The 10,886-nt window shown below is 31.7% G+C and overlaps 1 pseudogene; it reads left to right on the top strand.

Annotated features, from left to right (window-relative positions):
• Positions 1–2,918: 2,918 nt before the first annotated feature.
• LOC123881655 lies at positions 2,919–7,537 on the top strand (annotated as a pseudogene).
• The last annotated feature ends 3,349 nt before the right edge of the window (positions 7,538–10,886 follow it).

Here is a 10,886-nt window from a genome sequence, read left to right as displayed (position 1 = left end):
CTTGTTATAATAAAATATTTTATGAAATTAAGACTTTAAATAGACTTAATTAGGTAATTTAATCACCTTTTCATATCTTTTATTAATTTATTTAATGTGTTCATTTTGGACCTCCATGGATATACATTCCATTTATTATTTCCGTCCATTCTATTTTGTTGCATATTTAAGATGACGCACCAAATTGACATTAAATGCATATGGTCAAAAATTCGAGGTAACACATCCATATTTTGAGGCTTTTGGTTATTGCATTTGCTTTGTTTGAAGCTTCATTTTATACTCCAAAAAATTTTAAGTTTAGGGTTTGATGTTCTTACTAAGCTTTTTCCTTTATAGCTAACTGAAAGTTGAGGCAAAATGAGAGGTGAAAGTGTCGTAAGAAGTTGTTTATGGGTAATTCGAAGTTATTTTAAAAATAGGGAGCATAAAATAGTTTGTATGAAAAAATGATAGTTTGAAAAAAATAATAGTCGAGAATACATAGACAAAAATGATAGCATGAAATACATAGGATTAATGTATTGTTTAATAAAATAAACGTTTTAAATTAATCAAATGAACCAAAACAAATAATTTTGTTTGATTCTATTTCTGAAAAACCATTAAAAACCGAACCAAATCAAACCAATTCGATTGAGACTTTTCACTAAAAAAGAGAGTTCCAAATTGAACCGATTAGAATCCTACCCATATTGAATAATCTTATAAAAATGATAGAAAATTATATTAAATTTTCTCCGTCACAACAGTTTTGAAAGCTTAGATATTTGTGTATTTTGACTTTAAGTTATATAGTGTCATGACTACTTTGAAGTTTGATGCAAGGAAGAACTCATCCTTATGACTTTCACCTTCCAAGACTATGTAGTGCCTAATGAATTTTAATCTCGTATAGTCTCTAATTTTAAGACTTCTAACGGTCGATCTACACACTTAATTATATGGTCTATATTTCCTTCACTAATATTTTAAGAACTCTCAGATGAATTTTAGGGTGTTGTAGGACCTGTTTGTTTCAGCTTTAAAAAAATGGATTTTTTCTTTCTATTTTTAAAAATAGATTTTCTAAAACCGTTTTTCAAAATATTACAAGTTTTTTTATATTCGTTTTTTCTAAATTCAAACATTAATTTTGACATAATATAACATAAACACACATTATTGAAGATCAAAACATAGTCAAAATCATAATTTCTTGAAAAAGTTGTATTTCAAAAATGATTTTTATGATAATCTATTTGAAATAACTTCAAAATTAAATGATTTTTCGAAATTTTTATATCCAAAATTTTTTTCAATAAAATGATCAAATACCTAAAATCATATTTTAATAATAACTATTCAAACCAAATTTTCATTTGAAACTTTTATAAAAAAAATTCTTTGTAAATATTTTTTACTCAAAATTATTTAACACTACAAAAATCTATTTTGAAAAAATCTATAACAAACAGGCACGTAGTAGTTCATTGAGACTTGAGAGTAGAGACTGTGGGTAAGAAAGGTTAGAAATGTCCTCCATCAGAGGTTCAATTTGCAGTCTACACACACCGCAATGCCTAAGCCCGTAAGACATATGACTCAAAAATAAGTGTCATTTGAGGTTGCTTACACATATCAAAAAAAGTTAATAAACTTTGCTGGTAAATTCTTTGGGATAAAATTTGTCTATGGGGGTACCGTTACCCACAATGTAAGTTGGGTAATGGAGTTTGATTTATGGGTGCGGTTAACTTGAAGCCTGACGTTTTACATTTATCAAAATGGACCAATGATTTTAACTCTTGTAATCGAAAACTAACTCATGCTCAGATTTGGATTTGACTTATGGAGTTACCGCAAGAGTATTGACAACAAATGCTTTGTTTGAAATTGCGCGTGCAATTGGTACCCCCCCCCCCCCCCTTCTCGCCTTAGATGATGTGACGTTGAGTGGGACTTTTGGTCATTATGCATTTTGGTTGATATGGACCTGTCGCCTGTCGAAACAGCTATTTGATGAGATATTGGTTGAACGCGATGGTTATGCGGTCAAGCTTGCAGTTGTTTATGAACGTTTACCGGATTTTTGCCATCATTGCCATGTTATTGTCATCACATCGCGACTTGCAAATGGTTACATTCGCCGCGGATTGATAACAAGGAAGCAAATGAAAAGAAGCTGACCAGAGATAGTTCATAAAATTATTTTAAAAAAAAGTACGTCGCCAAAGTAGTTCAGAATTCTCAACAACAGGTACCAATATCCGCACCAGAAGGGGATAAAAAACCTTATGTTGAGATCGCACATGATAATGCACAACAAGTTCACTAATTAGATAAGCTTACAGGGGATATTATTGAGTCGAAGCCAAAACCAGTGCCTGCCAAAGAGGATGCCCATGAATTGATACAATTACATGATGAGGTACCTAAAGGTTGTGCATCCATCGCTAAGCAATAAGCACAATCATCGATTGTGATAGTACCAATAACTGACCTGAAGGTAAAATGCATCACTTCTAAGCAACCAACACAGTCACCATTTATGACATCACCGATAACAATAAGAACTTAAACTAAGAACCAAAACATGACACTTTTTTTTCTTCTTTTTGGTCAAGTAGTCTAGTGGTTATAAATTCCACCCATAAGGTGAATAAGTAGATGATTGAGATTCGAACTCCGACCCCCTTACATATATAATGTAATGTCCCGCTAATTGAGCTAATTTTATGAGACTACCTGCCACTTTTTTTACCGAGACAACAAAAAATAAAATTTGGTAATTACAAAGACAAAAATATATATTTAACCCTAAGATTTTAAAAAAAATAAAAATAGTATAAAAGTTAGTAATTATTAAAAAAAACAAAAAAATCAACCGGCCCATTAAGTGAGGGTTTAAATATGTGCGTGCTTTTCAATTTTACGCTATTTTGTGATTTGTGATGTGAAAAGAAAATAAAAACTCATTCTTTCTTTCTTCTTCAAGAAACGAATGAAACAAAAACGCAAACATTGTGGATCGAATTCGACACATCCATTCTTTCTTCTTCAAGAATCGAATGAAACAGAAACCTCTGTGCGTGGATGTTCGGTGGTTCGCTTAATCAACTTTATTATTAGCAGCATCAACGAACAACATTCAATTTCCTGCTTGAAAAAAGGTACAAACTTTACCCATTTTTTCTCATTCTTGATCATTCAAGAAAATTCAATCTTCTGTTTTAGAAAAACAAAAGAACCTTAAGTGTGCAAAAGGTGTTCTGTTTTGTCCCAAAAAAATCTTAAAAGATAGTTTTTTGTTTGTCACTATAGAGGAGTTTCACTCGTGTTTTGAATTGAGACATGTTGGGAACGATGGTGGGTTTCCTGTAACCCTAAATTTTCATTTTGTGAAGGAATCTGTTTTCATTATCTGAAAAAGGGATGGAGTATATTGCCCTAATAACCCTAAATTTGACCGTTGGAATGAATAAATATACTTTGTTTTATAAATTTTGTAATGGATGGATCATAGATGCCTTAATGACTCAAGTCCCTGAATGTGAAATCTATTTGTTGCCTATTTGACAGTTGGAATAGATGAATATATATAAGTTGTTATATGAATTTTGTAATGGATGGATCATAGATGCTTCAATGACCCTAGTCCCTGAATGTGAAATCTAGTTGTTGCCTATTTGACCGTTGGAATCGATGAATATATATACTTTGTTGAATAAATTTTGTAACGGATGGATCATAGATGCCTCAATGACCCTAGTCACTGATTGTGAAATCTAGTTGTTGCCTATTTGACCGTTGGAATCGATGAATATATACTTTGTTATATAAATTTTGTAGTGGATGGATCATAGATGCCTCAATGACCCGAGTCCCTGAATGTGAAATCTAGTTGTTGCCTATTTGACCGTTGGAATCAATGAATATATATACGTTGTTATATAAATTTTGTAATGGATGGATCATAGATGCCTCAATGACCCTAGTCCCTGAATTTGAAATCTAGTTGTTGCTTATTTGGAATCGATGAATATATATACTTTGTTGAATAAATTTTATAACGGATGGATCATAGATGCCTCAATGACCCTAGTCCCTGATTGTGAAATCTAGTTGTTGCCTATTTGACCGTTGGAATAGATGAATATATATACTTTGTTATATAAATTTTGTAACGGATGGATCATAGATGGCTCAATGACCCTAGTCCCTGAATGTGAAATCTAGTTGTTGCCTTAATTGCTACTCAAGCAATTGTCTCTATATTCAGTTTTGATGACCCTTAGTCCCTAAATTCGATTATGCAACTGCAATTAGAAGTGATTTTGCATTATGTACAACATTCAATCTTCTGCATCATAAAAACAAAACAAAAGAACCTTAATTGAGCAAAGGTGTTCTTTTTGTCCCATGACCCTTTTGTTTGTTTGGCACCAATTTTTGAAAGATATTAACTTTTTGGGTTGGTACGGTAAATTTTGGAACTTTCGTTTCAATATATTTGCATTCATGAATTCATGAATCATATATGATGAGATAGCCATTTTTTCATTTTTTATTTTGTCAAAAACATTCAATCTTCTGCTTGAAAAAGAGGTACAACTTTACCCATTTTTCTGGTTCTTGATCATTGAAGAACATTCAATTCTGCTTGAGAAAAACAAAAAGAACCTTAATTGTGCAAAAAGTGTTCTGTCCCAAGATCATGTTTGGTAACCAATATTTTAAACAAACAGTTTTTTTTGTTTGTTATGATAAAGTAGTTGCACAGGTTTTCGGAATTTTCATTCCAACATATTTGCTCCATCTGCATTACAATCAATACCTGTTGGGAACGATGATGAACTTCGATAAAAACTTTTAATCTTCTACTTTGATAAAAAGTGATTGGATGTCTTGATGCCAAAAAAATGCTGGATAAATTACTTAATGACCCTAGTCTTTGAATGCGAAAGCTAGTTGTTGCCTTAATTGCTACTCAAGCAATTGCCTCTATCGGTGTCCGCTTTTCTATTAAAAAAAATTATGAATTTTTATTCATAATAATGCATGAATGGGTATATAGTCTGCTTTGATGACCCTAAATTCAATTCTACAGGTGCCTATAGCAAATGCCATCTTTTTCTGTGGTGATCGAGTTGAAAGGACCGGTAATCCAGTAATTGAGAAGCTATCTGATTTACAGAAACTATCTGAAATTGTTGTGTCCAAATTCGGTTCTTCCATCAATGCTTGGGTTATTGAAGCTTCTGTTTTCAATGGACCTTTCGCTGTCTACAAAGATTTCATATCATCTGTGAATCAATATGGAGAGCCAGGATCGTACAATCCAATTGGATTCCCGGCATCTATATCAACAGCCTCACTTCTATCTAATTGCATTGAAGAAGTATGAACTGTTTCTTCCCTTTCTTATTATATGGACACATAGGCACTGTACTGTTTGCAACCTCTGTTTATTCCTGTCTGCTATTAATCATTTTGTCTAACATAAGTCACAGCTCAAACATATCTCAATCCTACATGCCATGTGTGCAGGGTGCATAGAACTTAAATCCTAATCTTGACCCTTATTAACATAATCTGACCTTAGTAAAAGTATGTGGCCTAATTATTTTGATAGGCAAATGTTAGTTATTAGTAGTAAATTAGTGGATAATGTTAGTCACGCAAGCGGCTCGAGCTATCAAGTATGTCTTCTTTCGTTACTCTTGTGTCCAAAAATGATATCGGTGTTACTCTCGTGTCCAAAAGGGATATTGGTGTTACTCTTCTTCTACACACCACTTCTACAAATCTACAAATGTTACATTCTTTGAGGACATACCATACCCACAATCCGGAATGGTCCCAATAGAACTGGGAGGAAAAACAACAATGGGATGAAAAACGGCGGCTCAAATGGATGGCTATAGTGTGGCGTGTGATAAACACGCGCCGGAAAATTTTGGCTATATTATGTGAGGAGAATGTACATGGCCTCCAAATCCATGGCAAGAATAAGGGAAAGAGTTAACTAAGAAAAGAAAGTTAACTCAATATAATCAATACAAATTCACACATTGTCCTCCTAATGGACACTAATCAAGAGGTATATGATTCTTATCTTAGTTTCTTATGTTTTGATTTCATGAGTGAATGTATCAATTTTCCTAGTTTGTATATATTTTTCTTCAGAATAATTGTTTGAGTTGCAATTTATTAAATAAATGGAGATTGCAGTTGCTACTGTAATTGGAACTCTAGTGGCATTTCTTTTAGTTCCTATGAGATCTCTTGGTCCTGACAACTGGAGAATAGCAGCAGCGCTAATGGGAAGCTATATTGGTGGACAGTCGCTTGGTTTGTCCGCATCAGTTTTAGCTGCAGGAGTGGCCACAGGTAATTTTATCTGTGTTGTTTATTTTATGGTGTTGCTTGCATTGGCTTCTAAAATACCTGCAGAGACCGCAACACCAACCACCGATAATGCAATGCATATGAAGTCAGAAAATGAGGGAAACATGCCAATGTTACAGACAGCTACTACAGTAGCTACATTATTTTTAATATGTTGAGCTGCTACATACTTCACAGAACAATATGGTATAACAAGGAGGAACTCTTCCAGGAGTAACTGCAATCATAGTCATTTTAGAAACTTTTCTACCAAAGCTGATTAGTCCCCTTATACCTGCTGGTCATACTGTTGGCTTGGTTTTGATGCAGGTATTTTTAGTGGTGGTTGGAGCTAGTGGAAGTATATTGAATTTGATCAAAATAGCCCCAAGTATATTCATATTTGCATTAGTTCAAGTAACTATTCATCTTATTGTTCTTGGATTAGGCAAGTTATTTAAGCTTGATTTGAAGCTATTACTTTTAGCATCAAATGCTAATATTGGAGGCCCGCTTGTGGAATGGCTAAGGCTAAAGGCTGGGAATCTTTAGTTGTTCCTGGAATTCTTACAGGTATTTTTGGTGTTTCAATTGCAACTTTTTATATATTTTGTAATGGATAGACCATAGAAGCCTCAATGACTATAGAGTAAAATGCTGGATGAACTTAATGACCCTAGTCCCTGAATGTGAAAGCTAGTTGTTGCCTTAATTGCCACTCAAGCAATTGTCTCTATTTGTGTCCCTCTTTTTTGACGAAAAATATATATGAATTTTTATTCAAAATGCATGAATGGATATCTATAGTGCTTTGGTGACCCTAGTCCCTAAATTAAATTTTGCAGTGATTTGAATTATGATCTTAATGACCCTATTACCTAATGTTTCATAAGTTTTGTAAGGAATGGATGCCTCAATGAGACAATGGCGTCAGAGTAAAATGCATTATGACCCAAATCGGGAATCTGTCACCGAGATGAATTTTTTTTTTTCATTATCTATAATGCGTTGTGTGGTAAACATGAGCCCACTAACTCAAAATTCAACAATAAGATGAATATACTTTGTTCTGTGATTTTTGTAAAGGATTTTCTTGATAGTCCAAAAATGCAGGATGATGCCTTAATGTTAAAGCTAATTGGTGAGAACTTTGTTCAACATTATTACACTAGTGCAGTTCTGTCAATAGTAGGGTTTTTTTTTTGACAAACGTCAATAGTAGGGTTAAAAACATATACTTACATGAATATCCATTTCATATGCTTCTTGAACGGCAAGGATGCAACAGAAGACAAAAATAAAAGTTTCTTTAATCTCTTCTCTCTAATTCACATGAAAAAAAATAGTCATCTTTACATTATTCAATAAAATAAAATAAGAACGTAACATTGATTTATCATTCAAAATTTCAATGACTATGATTTTAGAAGGTAACATGTAATGAGAAGTATGCTAATATTATCCTAACCAGAAAAGTACAGGATTTTCGGTTGTGTAAGTCTGACTTGCTTTTACCTTTTACTCTGTTCAGTGTTCCTTTATATTTAATCCTTGAAATTTCTCCGGGTAAATTTTACTAGGTGTTCTTTATTTGTAATATTTTAGATTTTTCTTTTATCATTTTTTGTTCTGTTTAAGTCATTTATCTTTTATAAAAAACACATATATTATTTTTCTCATTTTTTATTAAAAAAAATGTTGACGTGACAATCCACATAGAAAACTTTTATTTTTATTGAAATTAAAAGAAATTCATAAAATGTAAGAAAATATTAATATCTTCATATCTCGTCTTTTTTTCTTTGGTACATTCATATCTTCATCTTTATCGTAATATATATATTTTATTAAATTATTTATTAAAAATTTACACCCCCTAGACTAGGGTACGAGCAACGCCACTGCTTGTGTGCACATATTCAATGAATGCATACCGCCTAATTTTTAAAATAATTACCAACTTATTGGCTGTCTGGGGCCACCAAGAAGTTGTCGTGAATAATTTATTGAGGATCCTTGGCTGCCAATAAGTGTTACCAGCAGATTTTTTATTGGCTGACCAAGGCCGCCAAGAAGTGGTAATTAATTGGCGACTTATTGGAGGTTTTTTTGGCCGCAAACGAATTCTTTTTTTCTTGTAGTGATTCTCCTTAATTTATTTCACCCAACTCCCATCTCATTCTCTAAATACCATACATGGGGCTAGAAAATATGTCGAATTCATCTGAGGTCGACTTTACTCGAAACTCGGGTCAAGTTCGACACGAACTATTTTTCAGCTCGAGTTTGGCTTGTTTAAAGTTCACGAATAGTTCGATTCGTTAGGTTTAGTTCATTATCAAGTATTAATTATTAAAAGTGTGATTAGCGTGTCTTTCTCTCTTTTAATGTAAATACTCCATCCGGTCCTTATTATAAGGAACACTTTGAAAAAATCACACAGACCAACGAAGCACATTTAACATAATTATTTTCATTTAATACTCTTATAAATTTTAATTTATTCCATGTATACCCTTATTTAGTTACTCTTTATTCAACTAACTTACTTATTTTTAAATTCTCTCTCATAATAAATAAGGGCATAAGTGAAATTGAACATTTAAAACATTTGAAAATTGGTCAAAGTTTCTTATAAAAAGGACCAAATTTTTTGCCCTAAGTGTTCCTTATAAAAAGGACCGGAGGAGTAAGAAGTATGGTTAGTTTCAATTTTGGAGGAGTTAGAATTGATTTAAGATGAGTAAATTAAATTTTTCCATGTTTGATTTCTCTAAAATAGAATTGATTTTGCTTTCGGAATTTATTCCACTTGTGAAGTTATAAATTGTAGCTCCGGAATCTCAAATTGATTTTTACACTTAAATTTATCGTTTAACTCACTTTTATATAAAAAATAAATGTATATAAACATAAATCAATTTACATTCAATTGAATTAATTCACTCAAAGTAAAATTTCTCATCACATAGCCAAGTTTGGCAAAATTAAGATATAAGCTAGCTTATAGCTAAAAAGCTACTCCCTCCGGACACAAATATAAGAAAAAATAACTGTTTACGCGGTGTTTAAGAAATTTAGTTAAGTGTAGTTAATTTTCTAAAATTAATGTAAAACATGAGTTAAGTTTACTACTTTTGAAAAGTGGTTTATGCCTTGAAAATCACATAAAATTTTGAAAAGTGAAATGATTAAATAAGAGTATATTAAGAATAGTAGTATTAATTAGTTTAAAAGTAGTTGACTTTTGCTTATATTTGTGTTCAAAATTTGAAATGTTTTTTTTCTTATATTTGTGTCCGGAGGGAGTAACTTATAGTTGATAGCTGATAATTGATAGTTTATAGCTGAAAAGTTAGTAAAATGAAATTAAAATATTTGTCAAATTTAACTATTGTAAATACTAAATGACATAAAAGTACATGGTTAGTGTTATCAAACAAGTACTTAGTATTTTTTTTTGTTTTGTAATTTTGTCATTTTGGTGACATTTGATTTGATTTTCTATCTTGATACGGTTCATTTGTTTCAAGTTGAATGATTAATTTCGATTGAATATACATATCCAATCAATGACTTGACGTCAACAACATTATATATTCGCTTTCGAAAAAAAAAAACGTTGTATATCCAGGCTCGAGAGAGATTTAACAATTTTAAATTTTTATTGCACAAATATAATCCAACAATTTAACCGAATAAATATCATATTTTTTTGTGAAATAAAAAAAAAGTATTTGGTAAAAAAAAAAATTAGTAATAACCAATAACTAGTAGTACGGTACTACCGTGCGTCAAAAAAAAAAACTAGTACCATGACATCATCAAACTCTCCCAAAAAAGTACATGGACTATTTATCCGTAGAGTGTTCTGCGGGGCAAAATAATCTCATACATCTCACAATAAGATATTTTCTAAAATCGTAGCCATTGAACATTAAATTATAAATCATTGGCTGAAGTTGCATTTGGGTTTGATCTAATAGAAAAAGGTGTTGGGTCACAACAATGGGTAGCTCGGGAATCATTTATATTGGACTTAAAAACAACCATATACGTGAATTGAACACTACACTTATTTTATCCAAAATCTTAAGGTATTAAGTTTATGCATCATGCCACAACAAAAGTGTATTTGCAAAATACACCGAAGCTCAAACCAATATAAAGAGTTAGAGTGGAAAGTTTTGTGATGTCTTGCATTAATGTCAAAATGCAAGACATATCACAAATTGACCGCTTACTACTAGCCATTTGCGAACCAGAGTGGATTCAAGACTGCTTGAAGACTATGTTATATCGAGTCTTTGGAAAAGCAGGACTTCTAGTGGAGTTAAATTGAACCTTGGGTCAGTCCATATATACAATTCAATTGTTTCGAAAAACATTGAAATCTATGCATAGTTACAATTTTTTAAATGATATTAAATAATTTTATTTTAAAATTGCGCTTAAATTAATAAAGTTTTAGTCTCTATAAATATTTCAAATTCTAACTTTTTATTTCTTTAAAATAA

The sequence above is a fragment of the Trifolium pratense genome, linkage group LG4, assembly GCF_020283565.1.
Source record: "Trifolium pratense cultivar HEN17-A07 linkage group LG4, ARS_RC_1.1, whole genome shotgun sequence".
NCBI classification, from domain to species: domain Eukaryota; kingdom Viridiplantae; phylum Streptophyta; class Magnoliopsida; order Fabales; family Fabaceae; genus Trifolium; species Trifolium pratense.
This window is presented reverse-complemented; position numbering and strand designations above follow the sequence as displayed.